Source organism: Hevea brasiliensis, chromosome 7, assembly GCF_030052815.1.
Source record: "Hevea brasiliensis isolate MT/VB/25A 57/8 chromosome 7, ASM3005281v1, whole genome shotgun sequence".
In the NCBI taxonomy this organism is placed as follows: Eukaryota; Viridiplantae; Streptophyta; class Magnoliopsida; order Malpighiales; family Euphorbiaceae; genus Hevea; species Hevea brasiliensis.
The window spans coordinates 42,206,870-42,224,052 of NC_079499.1; positions in this window are offsets into that span (position 1 = coordinate 42,206,870).

Sequence of the window (17,183 nt, forward strand, 5' to 3'; positions counted from 1 at the left end):
GAAAGTTGTTCCTTATTTTGTCTAGTTGAATTTCTTTTTTTCAATCACTCCATTTGGAGTTTTGTAACTCAAGTTATGGTCCAAAAACCACAACTGGTCGGATTCAAAAATTTCAGAACTGACCATATCTACAGTGTAGTAAATAGTAATTTCCACTCTCTTGTTGAATAGGTTCTGGTCATAATTTTGGGTAGGTTCCTTCATGAAAGTTGTTGGTCTATATCTCAGCTTATTGCTGGTAAAATTTCAGGTCAATTGGGAAATTCTACACTGAGTTATGGTCAAATGAACAATCACTATTCATTTGGTCATTCTGCAGAAATTGGTTGCAGGACACCCGGATTGAGGCAAGGTTTTGGTCCACTTGGTTTGGTCTTTTGGGCATGGTTTCTTCACCAAAGTTCTGCCATTATGTGTCTAGTTTCATGTCCAATTGGCCAAATACCAATTGAACCTACACAGCCCAAGTTGTGGCTGTTCAAACAGGCTGGACTTACATCCAAACCTGCTGCTCTCACTAGGCAGCATACCAAATCAGTTTTCTAATGCTATAATTCACTCCAAGTTATGGTCAATCTCCCTCAAGTGGTCACTAATTGACCCTTAGAATGTTCATTCAACATTACATAAATAAAGTCCAAATTTCTCTTCAAAACTCTAATTCCCCATTCCAATTCACACAACATGCATTAGTTAAACACACTAATTCATTATCAATATGTATATACACTTCAAACACCATCTCTAATCCATTATAAGCCCATCAAAACAATCAAATCCCCACTCCCAATAGGCTGCCAAAATTTACCTCTACCCTAGCATGCATAATTCCCTTCAAACCCCACAATTTCTTAGCCTAACTTAGTGCCTTAACATGATTATCCAAAGAAAAAAAAAAAGAAAGATGGCACTAACCTCACTTGTGACCTAACTTGGACTTGCCCAACTTCAAAATTTCCTCAAATTTCTGCTGCCTTATGCTTCCTCAAGGTTTAGGGATAATTTTTTTGTGAAGGAAGTTTAGGGTTTTGGGGTGGAGAGCTTAGGGAAAATCAAGCTTGAACAAGAGCTTTCATGGAGTTTTTTTCTCCTCTCTCTCTCTCTCAACGTTTCTGCAGCCCAAAGATTGAAGATGGCTGTCCATTTTTTCAATTTTTATCTCCTTTTATTCATGTTTAAGTAGTTTTTAATGATGTGTCAAAATTTGGTTGGGTGAAAATATTTTAATTGCATCATCCTGATCTCATAATTATGACTTTTATTTCATTTTCTTTTCTTTTCTTTTCTACTCATTTTCAATTCAATTTTTAGCAATATTTATTCATATTTTAGATCATAATAATTATTTACTTGACTGGACAAGTCGGCCAAAAATCGCCTCTGAAGGCGAAACGACCAAAATGCCCTCCGTTTGGCTTAACGGGTCAAAATTGTCTGTACCGATTGAAAAATTTTTCTAAATATTTTCTTGGCATTCTAATTCCATAGGAACCTCAATGACCCTTCTCTGGAGTCCCAAAAATTATTTTATAATTTTTCTCTCAGGTCTAGGGCTCCTAGTTGCGAGAACCGCAACTTCTCACTAGGTTACCCATTACTTGGGCACTGGCTCATTTAACTTGGTTGTATTTTATTTCTAAAATTTTTTCTAAATTTTTCTTATCAATATTTGAGTTAATTATGGTTCCTCACTTTAGTTTAAATATTTTTCTAGATGTTCTAGCTGTCCGGACCGACACCGATCATCGGAACAGTAGAATGTATGGAATTGCTACAGGGAGGGTGTTACAACTCTTCCCCTCTAATTTAAATTTCGTCCTCGAAATTTACCTAATGCAAACAATTGAGGGAACTGTTGCCTCATCATCTCTTCAGTTTCACAAGTTGCCTCTTCGGTGTTGTGGTGCCTCCAAAGCACTTTCACCAGTGGAATCTGCTTATTCCTCAATTCTTTCACTTCCCGAGCCAGGATCCGTATGGATTCTTCTTCATATGTCAAATCCGGTTGTACTTCAATTTCTTCCATGGAGATGACATGTGAAGGATCTGAGCGGTATCTTCTTAGCATAGACACGTGGAACACATTGTGAATCTTGTCCAGCTCTGGTGGTAAAGCTAGCCTATAGGCCACTGGACCCACACGTTCAATGATTTCATATGGGCCAATGAACCTAGGGCTTAACTTACCTTTTCTTCCAAACCTTTGTACCTTCTTCCATGGTGACACCTTGAGGAACACTTTATCGCCAACCGCATATTCTATTTCTTTTCTCTTCAAGTCGGCATAGGATTTACATGCATGCGAGGCAACCTTCAGATTGGCTTTGATTAGTTTTACTTTCTCCTCAGTCTGTTTCACCAGGTCTAGCCCTACCAGTTTGTCTTCGCCCAATTTAGTCCAGCACACTAGAGTTCTACATTTCCTCCCATACAGTGCTTCATATGGGGCCATTTGGATGCTAGCTTGGTAGTTATTGTTGTATGCAAATTCTGCCAGTGGAAGATATCTATCCCAACTTCCCTCAAACTCAATGACACAACTCCTCAGTATATCCTCAAGGACCTGACATATATTTAATGTTATTATTATCATTTTAGTTCAATATTTGTATTAAGTCAATTGGTTTCAATTGTTTACCTGGATTACTCTTTCTGATTGCCCATCCGTCTGAGGATGGAAATCTGTGCTGAAGTGAAGTTGTGTACCCAAGGATTCATGCAACTTCTTCCAAAATCTCGATGTAAACCTTGGGTCTCGATCAAATATGATGGAAAGTTGAATTCCATGCAGTCTCACTATCTCACTGATATATAATTCTGCTAACTTCTCCCGTGAGTAGTCAGTCCTAACTGGCAGAAAGTGTGCTAACTTTGTCAATCTATCCACTATCACCCATACTACATCATGTTTCTTCTGGGTGAGAGGTAGACCACTTACAAAATCCATGGTGACCCGATCCCATTTCCATTCAGGTATGCGTATAGGCTGTAGCAAACCTGATGGAACTTGATGTTCTGCCTTGACTTGCTGACATGTCAAGCATTTAGTCACATAGTCAGCTATGTCCTTCTTCATACCAGGCCACCAATACTGAAGTTTCAGATCATGATACATTTTTGTACTTCCTGGGTGCATAGCATAAACACTGGCATGTGCCTCTTTCAGAATATTGGCTTTTAATTCCCCATTATCTGGTACACATACTCTTCCTTTGTAGTAGAGACACCCATCTGCTTTCACCTCATAGTCAATTGCTTTTCCCTCTGAGATTTTGCTCATAATAGCCATTAATTTTTCATCTGCATGTTGCCCATCTAAAATCTGCTATAGTAGGTTTGGCCTCACTTGCAACTCAGCCAAAAATAGCTCCATCTCGAACCAAAGATAGACGGGCATTCAATGATCTCAAAGCTGTGATGGACTTTCTGCTCAAAGCATCAGCAACTACATTTGCCTTTCCAGGATGGTAGTCAATTACACAATCGTAGTCCTTCAGGAACTCAATCCATCGTCTCTGTCTAAGGTTGAGCTCCTTCTGGGTTGGCAAGTATTTCATGCTTTTGTGATCCGTGTAAATGTAGCACTTTTCACCATATAAGTAATGCCTCCATATCTTCAGTGCGAAGATAATTGCTGCAAGCTCTAGATCATGGGTAGGGTAATTCTGTTCATGTGGCCTTAGCTGTCTGGAAGCATAAGCGACCACCTTTCCCTCTTGCATCAATACACACCCTAACCCATTATGAGAGGCATCACTGTAGACCACAAAGTCCTTTCCTGACACTGGTTGTATTAACACTGGTGCCTCTGTCAACATAGCCTTCAACTTCTCAAAACTGGTCTGACACTTGTCATTCCAGTCAAATCTGACATTCTTGTGTAACAACTTAGTCATTGGAGCAGCTATTAAGGAAAATCCCTTCAAAAATCTCCTGTAATACCCAGCTAACCCCAAGAAACTTCTTACCTCAATTGTATTCCTGGGAGGCGTCCATTCCATCACTGCTTCTATTTTCTTGGGATCCACTCTAATCCCATCAGCTGACACTATGTGTCCAAGGAATGCAATTTCATTTAACTAGAAGTCACACTTGGACAACTTAGCATACAGCTTCTTTTCTCTCAGGGTTTGCAGAATAATCCTCAAATGCTCATCATGTTCTTCACTGGTCTTGGAATACACCAAAATATCATTAATAAAGACCACTACGAACCGATCTAAGTGTGGATGGAAGATACGGTTCATAAGGTCCATGAATGCCGCTGGTGCATTTGTTAGGCCAAAGGGCATCACTAGGAACTCATAATGCCCATATCAGGTCCTGAATGCAGTCTTTGGCACATCTGCATCCTTTACCCTCAACTGATGATACCCTGATCTGAGATTAATCTTAGAAAATACTCCTGCTCCCTTCAACTGATCAAAGAAATCATCAATTCTAGGCAACGGATATTTGTTCTTCATAGTCACTTTATTCAACTGTCGGTAATCGATGCATAACCTCAAAGTCCCATCCTTCTTTTTTACAAACAGCACTGGAGCTCCCCATGGTGACACACTAGGGCGTATGAACCCCTTATCAAGCAACTCTTGCAACTGAGTTTTCAACTCCCTCAATTCAGTGGGTGCCATCCTATAAGGAGCAATGGAAATGGGTGCTGTACCCGGCAGTGTCTCAATAGCAAATTCAACTTCCCTTTCTGGTGGCAAACCAAGCAATTCTTCAGGAAACACATATGGGAAATCCTTTACTGTGGATATGTCACACAGATCTGGCTTAGCCTGCCTAGTATCCACCACATGTGCTAAGTAGGCTTCACAGCCATTTCTCATCAGTTTTCTTACAGCTATGGCTGAGATGACATTGGACAAGAAATCTGTCCTTTCCCCCACAACTGTGATCTCATTACCCCCAGGAGTTTTCAAAGAAATCCTCTTCAGTTTACAATCAACTATTGCCTGATGGTGTGACAACCAATCCATTCCCAAAATCACGTCAAACTCATGGAAAGGCAACTCAATCAGGTCTGCTAAGAATTCATACCCCTGAATCCTTAACGGGCAACCCTTGTCTACTTTGTTCACCACTACACTGTGGCCCAATGGATTAGTGACCAGAATGTCTTGGTCACTCTCCCCTACAAATATCCCCCTTTCTATAGGTAAGTTGATGCAGATGTATGAATGAGTGGATCCTGGATCCACCAATGCATGCACAGATGTATTGTAGAGGGAGAACGTACCCCTGATGACGTCCGAGGCATCTTGCTCCTCCTGAGCTCTCATGGCATAGGCTCTGGCAGGTGGTCTGCCCTCAGGCCTCTCTGCTGGCTCAGATGCAGGCCTCTGTGATGGTCCCACTGCCTCAGATTTGCCAGATTTCCTACCCCTTTGTGGTGCAGGAGTAGGTCTGTCTGCTTGTGTTGGAGCAGCTGTAGTAGTTCTGCGTGGACAGTTCCTCAACTGATGCTCTGTTGACCCACACCTTAAGCAGGCACCAGTCACTCTCTAACACTCCCCCTTATGCCACTTCAGGCAATGTGGACATGCAGAAGTTGCTGGGGCTGGTCCCCTGAACCCCATCCCTGGAGAGCTGCCCACTGATGGTGTGGACTGACCTCTCCTAGGGGTAAACTGTGGCCTGGGCCCCTAAGACTGACCCCGACCTTGTGGTTTACCTGAACTCTGTGTAGGTGGACCCTTGAACTTCTTCCCAAATGCAGGAGATGAACTAGACTGACCTGGGCCCCTCTTCTGCTGTCTCTCTCTTACAGTGCTCACTTATTCTAACCTTTTCAACCTTTATTGCAGCTTCCACTAACTTGGTGAAGTCGGTGATTCCCAAGGCAGTGATCATGATCTTTATGTTGTCATTTAATCCCTCTTTAAATCTCTTACACCTTTCGGCCTCATTAGGGACTATCTCCCTTCCATAGCGGCTTAATCTGACAAATTCCTTTTCATACTCGGCCACTGTCAGCTATCTCTGCCTCACGTTAATGAACTCTCTTCTTCTCTCTTCCAGGTATACACTACCCACATATTTCTTCTTAAATTCGGAGAGGAAGAAGTCCCAAGTTATTAATTCTGGCTGTACTTCACTGGACACAGTATCCCACCATTCATATGCATCATCCTCGCAATGAGATATGGCGACTTCTAGATTTTGTTAGGTGCGGTGGAGTTGTTTTAAAACTCTGCCTGTTCTGTTCAACTAATTTTCGGCTGCAACAGAATCAACTTCTCTCTTGCCAAAGAAGTCCACTGTTCCAAATTTTCTCAATTTTTCCAGGTGTGATTTTGGTTGTCGAGGTGGTGGTGGTGGTGGCATTACCCCAGCCATTTGTTTGAAGAATACGGCCATTTGCTGGAACACGGCCTGTGGAGGTTGAGCAGGCTTTGATGGAGCTGGTGGAGCAGGTTCTCACCTACCCCCAGTCTCAGCTGCTGCAGGTGGAGCATGACTCTCCACTTCCTCCTCAACTGCCCTCTGAGATGAAGGGTCCATATCCTATTTAACAAACACAACAGATCTGCATTAGTGTCACCTCGACTCTTACAAATGCAATGCATGGTATGGACTCAATCTAGGCCCAGAAACGCCTAAACCGTGCTCTGATACCACTAAATGTGACACCCCTTACCCGTCTACAGTATATCCAAGTAAGATATGTCACACGGTGTACCGGAACACTCTACTTTATCTCAATCATTTTTATTCTTCCTTAATTTACTTTTATCATAGTTTTGAATATAATTTATGAAATATAATTCATTTAAGTCATTTATTGAAATTATAATTTATTTGAGGTTCCGAAAATTTTATAGAAAATCCGGTAGAGTACCGGCTAAAAATGGAGAAAACAGTTATTCGGAACCTGTGAAAAACACTTCCAATAATCATATTCAATCATTCTCAAACTCCAATATCAAAATCTCAATATGTTTTTCAACAAATCCATTGCTCAATCATTCATCTCATGTAATAATCATGTAAAAGTCATAAATAAATATTCACTTTTCCATTCACAAACACAATTTCCATTATTTACATGAACATCAAAATACATTACATAAGTTTCAATTACACAAAAGAAAATAAAAGTTAGTTACAAAATACCAAAATGAGACCTAGTGTCCTACCAATGCACTGAAGATGGTGAGGTGACACGGACACTATGCAAAACTGCAAGAGGTCTCACCCAGCCTGTGGGCTACTGGCCTCTTGGTCAGTATCTCCAGAACCTACACGTGGCAAAAGCAACGCGCTAAGCAATAATGCTTAGTGGTGCCAATAATAAAATAAAAAGAAATAACAGGAAGTAAATATGCAGTGAATGTATCGGTGTCTTATTGCAAATAAATTTTTGATGAGTATTTGTAGTCTTACTTATTTTGTACTTGTTATATTCATTATTTTATTAAACTTATTCACTTTCATTTTTGGTTGCCCAAGTAACCTATACTGGACGATTGGACTGGATAAACGGGTAAACTGGCACTGGGTATCTAGTACCTCGGGCCGTCACACCATCGGTCACATATGCATCTCCCGGTGTGCAACAGAACAGCTAATAAGCTGTAATAACAATAGGCACAAGACCAAATATCAACACAATGTCAGAATGGCTAAAAGTTATGAAATCACAGAATGACATAATGCCATGTGCAGTACTGCTAACTGAACCCTATTGGCATGCCAAACTATCCAAACCAATCTTGTTACGTATACTAGGGCATTTGATACTTTTGAATTTTACAATTTTTGAATTTCAAGTTTTGGTGTTACTATTCCCTTCATTAGTCAACAAAAATGTTGACTTTTGCATAGAAAATAGTTACATTGGTTTTAACACTCTCAACATACCACATTTTGCATTCAAAATTTGTTGGTATTGGTTAACAATACCATTTCTAAGCTTAAAATTAATAGAGCAGAATTTTTAGTTTTCATACCCAATTTTTACTGTTCCATTAGTTGCTGTTGCAGTGGGAATTTGGGAAAATAAAAAACATGAAAGTTGTTCCTTATGTTGTCTAGTTGAATTTATTTTTTTGAATCACTCTATTTGGAGTTTTGTAGCTCCAGTTATGGTCCAAAAACCACAACTGGTCGGATTGAAAAATTTCAGAACAGACCATATCTATAGTGCAGTAAATAGTAAATTCCACTCTCTTGTTGAACAGGTTCTGGTCATAATTTGGGGTAGGTTCCTTCATGAAAGTTGTTGGTCTATATCTCAGCATCTTGCTGGTAAAATTTCAGGTAAATTGGGCCATTCTACACTGAGTTATAGCCAAATGAACAATCACTATTTATTTGGTCATTCTGCAGAAACTGGTTGCAGGACACCCGGATTGAGGCAAGTTTTTGGTCCACTTGGTTTGGTCTTTTGGGCATGATTTCTTCACCAAAGTTGTGCCATTATGTGTCTAGTTTCATGTCCAATTGGCTAAATATCAATTGAACCTACACAGCCCAAGTTGTGGCTATTCAAACAGGCTGGACTTACATCCAAACCTGCTGCTCTAACTAGGCAGCATACCAAATCAGTTTTCTAATGCTATAATTCACTCCAAGTTATGGTCAATCTCCCTCAAATGGTCACTAATTGACCCTTAGAATGTTCATTCAACATTACATAAACAAAGTCCAAATTTCTCTTCAAAACCCTAATTCCCCATTCCAATTCACACAACATGCATTAGTTAAACACACTAATTCATTATCAATATGTATATACACTTCAAACACTATCTCTAATCCATTCTAAGCCCATCAAAACAATCAAATCCCCACTCCCAATAGGCTGCCAAAATTTACCTCTACCCTAGCATGCATAATTCCCTTCAAATCCCACAATTTCTTAGCCTAACTTAGTGCCTTAACATGATTATCCAAAGAAAAAAAAAGAAAGATGGCACTAACCTCACTTGTGACCTAACTTGGACTTGCCAAACTTCAAAATTTCCTCAAATTTCTGCTGCCTTATGCTTCCTCAAGGTTTAGGGATAATTTTTTGTGAAGGAAGTTTAGGGTTTTGGGGTGGAGAGCTTAGGGAAAATCAAGCTTGAACAAGAGCTTTCATGGAGTTTTTTTCTCCTCTCTCTCTCTCTCAACGTTTCTACAGCCCAAAGATTGAAGATGGCTGTCCACTTTTTCAATTTTTATCTCCTTTTATTCATGTTTAAGTAGTTTTTAATGATGTGTCAAAATTTGGTTTGGTGAAAATATTTTAATTGTATCATGCTCATGTCATAAATATGACTTTTATTTCATTTTCTTTTCTTTTCTTTTCTACTCATTTTCAATTCAATTTTTAGCAATATTTATTCATATTTTAGATCATAATAATTATTTACTTAACTGGACAAGTCGGCCAAAAATCGCCTCTGAAGGCGAAATGACCAAAATGCCCTCTGTTTGGCTTAACGGGTCAAAATTGTCTGTACAGATTGAAAAATTTTTCTAAATATTTTCTTGGCATTCTAATGCCATAGGAACCTCAATGACCCTTCTCTGGAGTCCCAAAAATTATTTTATAATTTTTCTCTCGGGTCTAGGGCTCCTAGTTGCGAGAACCGCAACTTCTCACTAGGTTGCCCATTACTTAGGCACCGGCTCATTTAACTTGATTGTATTTTATTTCTAAAATTTTTTCTAAATTTTTCTTATCAATATTTGAGTTAATTATGGTTCCTCACTTTAGTTTAAATAATTTTCCAGATGTTCTAGCTGTTCGGACCAACACCGATCACTGGAACAGTAGAATGTATGGAATTGCTACAGGGAGGGTGTTACAATTGAAGTGTAACATTTTGGGCAGCCATGGAAGTGAAAGGTAAGTAGTTTGTTCTTATATGAATTTGATGGGTAATGAAGTTAATTAGAGTGCTTATATATATAGGAGTGATTTACCATGTATAAAGTATGATTATAAGTTGAAAAGTGAAAATGGGGGCTTGACATATATGTGAATTATTTTGGCAGCCTCATGATGACGATTGAAGTGTTTAAATTCATGAAAAGGTTGAATTATGGTACTAAAAGTGGCAGCTTATGTGTATGATTAAGTAGAGAATAAATGTATAATTTGATGATGGAAGTTATGTGTAATAATTAGGAGTGTTTATGTGTATATATTATTGGGTTTGGACTTTGTGAATTATGATTGTATTTGGTGTATTGTGAAATTGTTATATTCTTTCCAAATTGACCTATAATGTAAAGTAATGAATGGTTATGGTTAGTGCCAAATGCAGAATGGTTTGGGGAAGTGAAGATGTAGTTGATAAATATGTGTTTGATTTGGTGTTTGGAAGGCATGTAGAGGGCTGTGTGCAAATGAGCCTATAACCCTAAGTGTGTGACTCCAATTGGTATGAGACCAATTGAAGGTGAAACTAGGCACAAAATGTGCCAAGTTTCATGAAGGAAGCCTACCTAAATTCTGCCGAGAAAGTGACTTGAGAATTGACCAAATCCGGATTAGTGACTTTGAAAACCTGAAAATTGACCATTTAGATAGCAGTCAATATTTTAGCCATAACGCACTCAAAACAGATCCAAATGATCTAAAATTTATACTATGAATAGCTTAGACATAGAGCTACAACTCTTATGAAGACACCAAAACCCAGAAATGGCTATAAGCAAGTCAAAATGCTTGCATAAGTTCGGGTATAAAAACTACCAGAACCAGAAATGACTTAAAAATGGCCTAAGCTTGCCATTTTAGTGCAATCTGACCAGCAATAGTAAAATGACCATAACTTGGTCTACTAAACTCCAAATGACCTAAAATTTATGGTAAAAGTTCACTAAGACATAGACCTATAAGTTTGTAAGTCAGACTGGAAATCGAAAATCGAGGGAACTAGGTTATCCGGTTAGGTCAAAATAGCATACCGAAATCCGATAAATTATAATAAAATGCAATACACTTGAAAATGAATTTGGTAACATGTATCAACAGTAAAGGACTATAAAATGTGACATATTGGTAACATTAAAATTTATTCCCCAAGAGTGCATTAAGGGTCAACATTATAGGTTGACTAAGGAAAGCAATAGTATTCAATAAATTAATTATTGAACCTTGTTGTTAGAGAAAGTTTAAATGAGTGCTGAAACACTTTAAATTGTGAGTTTCAGTTAGCAAAGACTCAGGGATGGGGAAGGAACACTGAGTCAGGGCCAAGAGGTTACTCTTTAGAGGTTTGTGCATTGCAGTTGTTTCTTTTGAATTTTCAATTGAAATAAATTATGACAATTTGTATGTTATTGTTTTAAATTGTGGAAAATTGTTTGAATGGAAATTTAATAGATACTTATTGCTTGAAAAATATTGCAAATGGCTTGAAACCACAACTATCATGTATATTGATTGAATTCCTCGTTAGCTTGTCTAGTGGGACAAATTGGCTTTGAATTCCCTCTCTGACTGAAGTGTTGAGGTGTGTGTCAGTTGAGGATGAATAGGATGAGTACTCATATAATTACTAGCTAGCTATGTTATTCCTCACTAGCCGTTGGCTTTTGGGAAGAATTAGACTATGGAATCATGATTAAGTTGTGTGTGTGATTTATTGATATTTGTTGTGATATTGTGAAATGGAGTTTAATTCTTTATAAAATTCATTGTCTTTTGAATTCAACTATGATTTTAAGTATCCACAGTTCATATGATTTATGGTTAATGGTTTTCAATTGTATATGGTTAATGATTTATGTACACTGTATGTATATATTGTACTTGGTCTTGAGTAGTTGTAAATTAAAATTGTAAATTATTTTGGCCTGTGAAAAATATTGTGACATATTTCTCTTATCTCAGCTTTTGGAAATACTAGAAAATTAATGTTGAATTGAGTTGACAAATTATGAGAAGTTTGTTGTGTTAAACTATTATTGGAGTTGGGGATTGAAGAGATAATTTGGATGTGCTTTTTATAGGTTTCGGAAGAACTGTTTTATTCAAAATACAGATGGCACTCTGCCAAAATTTTTACAGAAATTATTGATACTCAGATTTGTTATTTGGTTTCACTTCAGTTAAAAATATTTTAACACCTGTAAAAAATGCTCACCATTGTAAAAAGAAATAAGAAAAGGTTTAAAATCCCTTGTAGTGTATTTAATGGGTTATCAGTAGACGAAGTTTGAGGTATACTACGGGATACCAATTGAAGGAACGGAAGCATGAAAAACACAAGTTTATACCATTGAATTCAAAAATTTCACCTAGGGTCACATGCATCATGCAAGATTTATTTTTATCTATTTGATTTCAATGATAAACAACATATTAAAACTCTTTTAATATGTTTTTGGATCTGTATTTGCCATTTAAGATTTTAAAATTAATCAGAATAATTTTAGAACCCTAGATTAAATCAAGAACGATTACACTAACCTCTTGATGCACTGCAGCGTGTCTGCGCCTTTGAGATTCGTCTTTAGGACACCAGATGTTGTCCCTCTAGCTTGTCCACCCCAAGAACACCTATGGCAGCCCTTGAATAGCTTCTAAAGCTTTTTCTATTAATTAGAAAATCAAGTTCTGCCTTTTAAGAGATTAAAGATGTAAACAGGACACTAGAAACAACTTCTAGTGTTCTTAATTCAAGAGATTGATGCTAATCTCTTTGAATTGATAAGAGATAAAGAAGAAGAGATGAAAACCCTCAAAGTGGCGTGACAAAGGAGTGTGGCTGCTGGTTGTATTTTATTTTCTCATAACAACACTTAAATAGCTAGGTTAACACATTAAACCCTTGCCACATGTCACCCTTTGATTAGCTCTAGGTTTAAGTGACCCAATCACATTGTGCCAAGTGTCAAACCTATATTTAATCTTGATTTTAATCATCTTACATGATTAAAAAAACATTTTGCAAGCTTATGTGTAATCCCATGTGTCACCATCTCATGGTGCCACGTGTCACACTGCAAAATGACCAAAATGCCCCTGTGTCTTAATTTTGAGTTCTCAACCCAAAATAATTATTTTTCTTCTTCTAATTAATTTATATCAAATATAAATTAATTAATTAATCTCTATTAATTAATTTCTCATTAATTAAATTCATATTTAAACACTTTAAATATAAATTTAATTTATACTACACATCCAATAATCTAGATTTGGTTTCAAGTCATGCTAGGGACTTTGCAATTTAATTGCAAACCAAACCTATTTAATTGATCAATTAAACTCTTTAATTAATTAATTAAATCATATTTAAATAGGTGATAACTTGTGTATGTGTGTGACTTACTAGGCTCATCACTAATTGGCAATGAGACATGATATCAACTCTTAATATCATCTGAACTCTTTCTTACCATAAATGATTTCTCTAAATCATTTTATGAACCTCATAGACCATGGTTAACACCTAGCATAGCATGCCATGGCCACCCAATTAGTAATAAGGTTTACCTTAAATGAACCTATAATCATATGTTACCATGCACTAGAATCTCTACATTACAAAATCCCAACTCAAGCTGAGTCATGGTTTATGTCAAACTCCATTTGCTATGAATATTATGTTCTCTTTTAATTCCAGTTCTTGATTAAAAGATTTTCTCATCGAAACTCTTTTACGAATAAATCTATCTGTCTGGCCAGAACTTGAAACATCAAGAACAATTAAATGAACATAGGATTTTATCTCTATTTACTTAGAGGAACAGATTCCATCTTGATCAACACCTACCTCCATATATAACTAGTAGGAGCCAACACATGCCCATATACCCATACACAGTACAAGTATGAAAGCAGTATCAAACTCAAACTACCTATATACAAGATAAGCGTGCTATCTCAGTCTAAAGATTATATGCCGATATGATTTATGACAAAACATTGACAAGAGTAAACTCCATGTGCTTGTCATAAGTGTCACTGGTTCGGCCTACTTATCATTTATAAGTGCCTATCATGTTTGTTATATGGCATGAGACTCACCATTCCATCTTATTTATATCTCATATAAATAACTTGGGAACAAACATGAATACAATCTTTCTGGATAAGTCATGTCCTTATTATGAAGTATCCTCGATTGTGAACCTATTTATGATACTTTGTGCTAGAAATTTTGTCACTCATATTCTTAACAACTTAAGAATAATATTTCTAACAAAATATCAATGGACCTTTTCTATTACACATATATATATTATGTAAACGGAAAAGTGGAAATGCCTTTTATTAATAAAAATATGTACAAGATACATACTAAATGATATGCTCTAGGGCATACTACTAACAATCTCCCACTGGCACTAGAGCCATTCGTTACAATATCTTAGACCTATCTTCTCAAGATGTCGGTCTAACTGAGTCTGTGACATAGGCTTAGAGAATGGATCAGTTGGATTTTTTCAGCTGATGTTATTTTTTCTGCATGGCTATATCGCCTTGCCCAACTATATCTCTGATAATGTGGTAGTGCCTTTCTATGTGTTTGGATTTTGGGTGAGACCTTAGTTCCTTAGCTTTGTATGGCTGCTCCATTATTGTCACGATGTAGTGGAGCTGCGACTCAATGGAAGGAACTCTTGTAAGTTACATCACGAACTTCTTTATCCAAATAGCTTCATTTGCAGCATCTGATGCAGCAATATACTCAGCCTCTGTAGTGGAATCTGCAGTCGTGCTCTGTTTGGAACTCTTCTAACTTACTGCACATCCATTACAAATGAACACATATCCAGAGGTAGACTTTCTATCATCGATATCTGATTGGAAATCAGAATCAGTATAACCATCCAATTGCAAGTCTCCACCTCCATAAATCAAGAATAAATCCTTAATTCTTCTCAAGTACTTAAGGATATTCTTGTGACTATCGATGTTCCAAACTGGATTGGATTGATACCTGCTAGTCAAACTAACAGCATATGCGATATCCGGCCTAGTACACAACATTGCATACATTAAACTTCCAATAGCCGAAGTATATGGAATCCTGGCCATCTTATCTCTTTCTTCAGGTGTCTTTGGAGACATTTCTTTAGAAAGATGGATATCATGTCTCACTGGTAACAATCCTCTCTGGGAATCAAGCATGTTAAACCTCTTTAACACCTTTTCCAAGTATAGACATTGGGATAAACCAATTATTCTTTTCGCTCTATCTCTATAGATGCAAATCCCAAGAATATAGGTTGCCTCCCCTAAGTCTTTCATGGAGAATGTATTTGACAACCATACCTTTATAGTCGTCAACATACCTGTGTCATTACCCATCAACAGTATGTCATCCACATATAATACAAGGAAAGTGATAGCACCGTCACTAACCTTGTTATATACACATGGCTCATCCTCATTTTTGATAAAACCAAAGGATTTAATGGTTTCATCAAAACGGATGTTCCAACTTCTCGAAGCTTGTTTCAACCCATAAATGGATCGCTTTTGCTTGCATACCTTGGAACCATCTTGGGATTCAAATCTCCTAGGTTGTTCCATGAAAATGTTTTCTTCAATGTATCCATTGAAAAAAAAAAAAAAAACTGTTTTGACATCCATTTGCCAAATCTCATAATCATAGTATGCAGCTATTGCTAATAAAATCCTAATTGATTTAAGCATGGCAACAGGCAAGAAAGTCTCCTCATAGTCGATTCCTTGCCTTTGGCGAAACCCTTTCGCTACTAGCCTTGCCTTATAGGTCTCTACCTTTCCATCAGAACCAATTTTCTTCTTGAAAACCCATTTGTTCCCTATAGGTACAATACCTTCAGGTGGGTCAACAAGATCCCAAACTTGATTCTTATACATGGAATCAATCTCGGATTTCATAGCTTCAATCCATTTTGAAGAGTCTATATCTGATATAGCTTCTTCATAAGTAAGTGGATCATCTCCATGATCTACTTCTTGATAGGTAAACCTTATTACTAATTGGGTGGCCATGGCATGCTATGCTAGGTGTTAACCATGGTCTATGAGGTGCATAAAATGATTTAGAGAAATCATTTATGGTAAGAAAGAGTTCTGATGATATTAAGAGTTGATATCATGTCTCAATGCCAATTAGTGATGAGCCTAGTAAGTCACACACATACACAAGTTATCACCTATTTAAATATGATTTAATTAATTAATTAAAGAGTTTAATTGATTAATTAAATAGGTTAGGTTTGCAATTAAATTGCAAAGTCCCTAGCATGACTTAAAAACAAATCTAGATTATTGGATGTAAAATATAAGTTAAATTTATATTTAAAGTGTTTAAATATGAATTTAATTAATGAGAAATTAATTAATAGAGATTAATTAATTAATTTATATTTGATATAATTTAATTAGAAGAAGAAAAATAATTATTTTGGGTTGAGCGAATCCTACACTTCCAGAGTAGAAAACGGAAATCCTAGTTGGATGGATTTCTAGTGGGTAATTGAATTCTTATAATTCTATTGATCATCCTCAGGTACATCCATTATTGGAATTACAATAAACTATAAGTGAGCAACTCTTTGCCCATCACATCTCATGTGAGGTTCAATCCTTTACCTAGCCCCTAATGCTCAAAATCTCAGGTACATCCATTATTGACTTATCTTGCATTAGTTAAGTTGATCCCATTGAGCCAGTAATTATGCAAATAATTTTAATGTCCTCAGGTACATCCAATATTGGCCACTAAACCATTTACATATTTGCAACATCTCATGCTTAACAATTATTCTTAAGAAAATCTCTTAAATTAATCGCATCTCATGCAACTATTTAAAATTTCTTAAAATAATTGCCCCAATGGAGGGCTTATGTTATAATTACTTTAATTATAGCATTTCCAACTTAATCATTTGTTTGGAAGATTTTATAGCCATCCTTATTACTATTAAGGTCTCACTTTGCACATTATCCATTTAGCATTGCATATATCATATAATTGCATACATTCCCATACATCTCATGCATTCATGGATAAGCAGTAAATATGGTATGATCATGGACTTTCTAAGGGATTCAATTCTGAGCCACCAAGAATTGAATCAGGGCATTCCTAGGTGCATTTCATTCATTCATTTTACAAGAGTTGCTGAAGGAGTACATAATCAACACTTGATATTGAATTCCTCCCACTGGTCCCACCAATGCTCTTGACCTCCTTGAACTTCTTGCAATCCAATATTACATAGTAATCCTT